The sequence below is a fragment of the Kryptolebias marmoratus genome, linkage group LG6, assembly GCF_001649575.2.
Source record: "Kryptolebias marmoratus isolate JLee-2015 linkage group LG6, ASM164957v2, whole genome shotgun sequence".
In the NCBI taxonomy this organism is placed as follows: domain Eukaryota; kingdom Metazoa; phylum Chordata; class Actinopteri; order Cyprinodontiformes; family Rivulidae; genus Kryptolebias; species Kryptolebias marmoratus.
In genome coordinates this window covers 5,750,228-5,756,307 of record NC_051435.1, presented here as the reverse complement: position 1 = coordinate 5,756,307, position 6,080 = coordinate 5,750,228, and positions in this window count along the sequence as shown.

Sequence of the window (6,080 nt, the reverse complement as noted above, 5' to 3'; positions counted from 1 at the left end):
ACTCAACTCTTTACAGGTGTTGATTTGGCCTCCTAGCAAAGACTAATTTATGTAAAGATATGATGACAAGACTACTCACTTCCCTCTCATCACTCAGAAGCACTTGAACCGTTGAACCGTGGACTTCTGTCTGAACAGCTTGGCAAGGAAAACCACCTGGGACTGGCACATTTCTCCAGAGCCAAAGGAGGAACATTTATGTCTTCAGCATTCTTTTGGTATTAATATATATATGAAAATATATAAAATATTTTGTTATTCTTACATTGATATACCGGGCTGATACAATAATGCACTTTGGATGCTTTAATTTGATATTACAAGTGCTTATTTGTGTGTGTGTGTGGATGTGTGTGTGTATACATGTGAGTAAAAGAAATTGTGCCTAACAATGTGCAGGTTGGCCAGTTCTCATCATTCTCTTCAGTGGACAGTAGTTTAGTTTGTGTCTGTGTGTTTATGCTGGTTATTAAAAGCACACTTCTCTGCTAATTCTTGCCTCTGAACAGAACAGACAAGATCTTTTAATAGTTGTTTATTTTCAGGTTATTTTTCCTGCTAAGCTATTATTTTACCACTTTAAGTGTTTTTACCCAGCAATGTACGAGATGTATACTGAACTATAACATTACAGTGCTTCAGCTTTTTCTATAAAGTGGTTTTGTGTTTGAGAAAGTGTTAAAGTGGTTTCTTATCTTTCCATCAGTGTTTCAATCAGCCCTGTCTGATCTTCAGGATGAATTTCCCAAAGTTATCATTTTACATTTTTTAAATCATCTGTATGGCAACATCATGTGCCACTTAATTATTTTTAAACTTTATTACTGAAACACTGCTTTTTAGTATTACTGCATTCTGCAAAAAATATTTAATATTTGAATATTATTTTGCAATTTTACTAAAATAAAAATATGTGACACCACAATAATAATGTCTCATAACTCATATCTGAGTTTGTATTCATAATTTTATCTAATATTTTCTTCATCTACAAACAGACTCAAAGATGTTGATGAAAAAAAATCATCATTAGCAAGCTGAAAAAAAGTGTTTAGACATTTCTTAAAAAAGTAAATCATAACAGTAAATGACTGGGTAACTAATATGAATTTTCTATGACCAATTCCAATCGTTAGAAGTCAGGGCAACAAATATGGCTGTTCTACATAACTGTTCTTTTGTTTTTTGGTCAATATGCATTTGTCATTTAACAAGTTGTAACAATAATTGTTTAACCTAAACAAATATATCTGTAACAACCCTTAGAGGAATGTTTACACCTAAACATAATTTATAGAGAAGCAGCTGCATCTTCATTTTTCTACTTGGCAATTGATTATGTACAGAAATTGTCAGGATTTGGGTTTTCTTTGTGTTTTTGTATTCAGTTTATTGCTTTCATGTTTCAGTTTGAGTTTATTGTTTATTTTATTCAGTTATCTTTGTTAGGCTTGTCTTAGTTCAGCTCTTGTTCCTCGTGTCTTTGTTTCCAGTCATCATTCACCTCTCCTCAGTCAGTCTCTTGTTTTCCTGCCATGCCCATCTTCACCTGATCCTAGTTGTAATCACTCACCTGTGCCTACTTCACCTAATTTCCCTCTGTTTTAAAACCCGGTCATCTCCTCCACTGCTGGTTCATTGAAGCTTCATGCGCTGTCTGGTTGTCTCTCTCGTCTTGTGTCTCAGTTTTGGATTTTGTCATGTCTGCCACGTCAGCCTTTGTTTTTGATTATCTTTTATTTTAATAAATTAGTTTTTCTTTTTGAAAATGAGTCTGCGCTTTGGGTTCGCCTCCTTGTCCACCCATCACAACAGATATGGCTGATTGCTGATTTTTGTTTTTTTAAATGTGAAATATTGGCCAATAAATTGGTCCATCTCTAGACCAAGTAAAATTGACCAGTTTTGATTAATATTTTCTCTTGTGTTTAATAAAAAAATCTTTAGATTTCATCTTTTCACTTTAGAGAAACAGAACAAATTATGGATCATCATAGAGCAGCAGAGAACTAACTGCTGCATTTTGCAGTTGGATGTGTACCAGAACAAAAAATAAATATTTTTTCTTTGGTTTCTAAGCCTTTTCAAAATCATTCAAAGACCATCATGATCTAGATGATTTTTAACACCGGAGTGGGGTCATCATTTAGCATGAAGGTGGCCACTGTAGTTGTGTGTAGGATGCACAAGCGTTGCTATAGTTCCAAAGGTAAAAGGAAAACTTATAGCTAATTTCAGTTCTGCTCACAAACATTTCACACAAAAGTCATACAGTGTTTTAAAACAAAGCTGAAATTGTTTGGTGCACATATGTTACAAACCTAAAGACCTGTACTGAAAAACTTTGGCATGATGTCATATACTGTTACATTCCTAAGAAAAGTTAAAGTATTTTTTTTCCTCTTTAAAGATGTTGACCAAATTAAATCCTTTCTGCAGCTGCATCATGTCTGAAATCTTTGTGCCACTTAGCAAGAAGATGCATTGTTTTGAAGTATTTATGCTGAAGAAATGAAATGACAAGGTGGTGGGGTGAGTGGGTGAGATGGGGGCAGCAGGCCTGCATTAGTTCAAGCTGCACAAGTTGACACAAGTTCATATTTTTCCTGGAATTTGTTGCATGGTGGTGTGTCGCACTTGGGCCAGAGGCTGTGTTTAAACGTAAAAAACCAAGGAGGAGCTAAATGCCACGGGGCACTTAACTCCTCCCCACCCCTCAACCCCCTCTGTCCTCTCCTTTCCACTCTTCTAGGCTTTAACCTGTGCAGGCCTTCAGTGTTGCATGGACAAAGCCAGAGAAAATAGACAAGAGAGCAGATAGATTTATTGGAGCTTTGGCATAAATATAGTTGCCTGTGGACATCTGTGTGCATGTGGCTGTCTCTCTTTCAGTGTGTACACGTTTGTGTCCATTGGAGAGTGTGGCCAGGCTATACTGGGAGGATTTTTCCATGTGTCTCTGTGAGAGAGAAATAGTGCCTGAGGAATGTGAGATCATCCTTAATAGAGATGAGTTCTTGTCTCCAGCTATGTTGACGATTAGGAGCCTCACGTACAAATACACCCTCACACAAAGCATTAATGAAGGGTTTCCACTTTAAATAGATATAGTGTTATGCTCAGAAGTAGATCAGTCAGATAAATAGTGTCCTGTCACTGCTTATCAGCTACAGTGAAGTGTTGATGATCTTATGTTTTGTTATCGCCCACAGCCAAAGGTGGAGCGATTATGTTCCGAGTATGTTTGTCTCTGTGTGTGTGTTGTCTATTTGTCTATACTGTTAGCAACATATATTTTAAACCACTGGACATATCTGAATTAAACTCTCAGAAAGTAATCACTGGATTAACTTTGGAGTCAATCCCATTCAACATGGTCACTACAGCTAAGCAAACTCTGCAAACACAAAAGTGGTTATGACTCAACCATATTTACAGATATTAAGCTCAAATTTGATGTTACTAGTGGAGTCATTCCAAACACTAACTGATAGGAAAACTTTGTCATTAATGTGAGTCAGCTGTGTCTGTTATATTTGGTGTGAGAGTAGATAAGAGTCATTCTCAATACATATTCTCAGCTCTACATATTGCTCAAGATCTTTACCTGAAACTTTTGTTTTAAACATTGACATCAACCCTGTTTGTCTATTAGCAAAGTATCTCATGAACCAATGGACCACTTTTAATGAATTAATAATTAATTATTCAGCCAGCATCACAACTGATTAAATACTGGAGTCATCACAAGTCGGTCCTTCAATGAATGTTTGACCTTTTATTTAAATTATTTATTTATTTATTAATTACATTTCCTCTGCAAAATATGTGTTTACTGGCAACTAAACAAAGGAGAAGGCTACAGAGTTACCAGGAGAAACGATATTATGAAGAAGAAAAATGAATGGGAGTCAATAGGTAAAAGAGTGACATGAGATGAAAAATTTATAAACATTTGAAAAAAGAAATATGGGAGAAAAAAGTAAAAGGAGAAAAAAATGCAAAGGTAACATGATACTTTAATGCTCTTCCATTTTTGTGAACTCTCCACCAATCATCTATCAATCTCCGAATTGCTTACACAAAAGGGCACAAGTAGAGATCAACTCTGTGTGGGGTTTCATCTGATATGAAGTGACTGTAATTACAGGAGTGGGAGAGACCTGCACATGGAGCGAAACATGTTTAACTGTGAAATGAAGCAATCTTAATTCTTTCACAGATAAAATATGCACTAAAAGTAGAACTAATCATGTTCTCAAATTAGACATTTTCAGAATGTGCATACACAACCTAAGGATTGGATCATCAGGCTTGGAAGAGACAGGGATCTTTATGAGTTAATGCAGGCCCTGGAGGTGATGGCTCAGCTGCTGCCTAAGTCCCACAGCCCACCCAACACGGCTGCTATAGCGCTAAGAGATTTAACAGTCCATTTTGTGCACAACATCACATCACTGCCTTTTAAGCAATGCTTGCCTCGGGAAGCTTAAATGACATTTACTGTACAAGACACGTCTGGGGTATTGGACTTGACTTATCTTGCACGGGGCTGTTTTTGAACAGGAGGTGAGTGGCGTGCTAAGCCAGATAAATTGCTCTGCAGATAAAAGCTGCTAGAGTAGTTTCAGTTTGAGATGTACTTTGGCAAAGTGACTGCACTCCTTTCAGAATTGTCCTATAGGGCCCATTCAGCTTACGTCTGCATATCATGTGACCTACGTTTACCTGAGACCTCAGACGGCAAAATGTCCTTTGTTGTTAGCTTATTGCCTTGAGTGGTTTACCTTAAAAGCAAGTCATTTCTCACTCAAATCAGCAAAATAGTTGTCTCATGCTCAACAATAGCCTGTACTTCTTACAAAATGCTGCTACCGTTCCACAGCACATCCAGTAGGCCCCTGTGTGTAAAATGAGTACAGTTTATGGGTGAAAGTAAAAAAAAACAAACAAAAAAAAAAACAGCTTGACTCAACACAGTGCCAGGTTTCTGTCACAAACATAAAATTCATAGCACGGGTGATGAAAAAGTAATTTCAAATAAAAGTTTTGTTTTTTAAGTGAACTAGAATTTTAAAAGCCCATTGTGGGTAGAGCTAGGTCTCTCACAGACAACAGCATCCAACTCAGTGGTTATAAGTTCTAGAAGTTTATTTCATGTCAGCAAAGACATGATGAAGGCCAGTAAAAGATGAAAATCTGCATGCCAACAATAGGTACAAGCCTGGGGTAGACAGGATCCAATGAACACCAGTGAACAAAGCAACAAGGATACCACAGATGTTCACCCAGCACCGAGAGTGACGGCAGACAGTCATCCATTCTCCTGTCATCCCATTTATCACTTTCCTTTGGCTCATGTGCAAGCCATGTCCTCTCACCACCTGGGTAACATGCCTCTCAGTCCCGTGTCTGACAACAAATTGACTTTTTGTTGTGGGTCACTCCACTGCCTGAATCAGGCTCTAATCTGGGCTTGTCTTCTCAATAAATGTACCTCTGCATGTTCCTGGTGAGGTCCAAGAGCTCGGTCCCAGTGTCCTGCTCTGAGGGCTGGATGGGATATGACAAATAGCTGCACTTGGTGGTTTGGTGTGAGGGACAGCATCCTGGTGACTCACAGTTTGGACTCAAACCTCAGAACCGAGTCTCCAGTGTGGTGCAATGATCTTGTCTTAGCTTTTGCCTAAGAATAATATGTACCCAATCAAGTATGAGCACTAACGTTATGCATAACACACTTGCTTTAGGCAATTATCATGCTTCAACCATCAATCATGCTGGAAAAACAGTGTTAGCGACGTCACTGAATGAGGCCTATATGAGAAAATAGGAGTGCTTTCTTAGAGGAACCTGTCATCATATGAACATCCTAAAACAAAACTAACTACCCCAAGAAAGACTCACACTGACCCACATCATTGTGGTGGGTGGATAAATACCAAGATGACTTTGTAATGTATCTTTTACTCATCTCCTTCCTTCACTCTCACACCTCTTAATCTTCCTACATCCGCTCAGCATTTCAGCCTTGTTTCTTTTCTCGATTGTGTCGTTTATCAAACTTAGTCTTTCTTTCT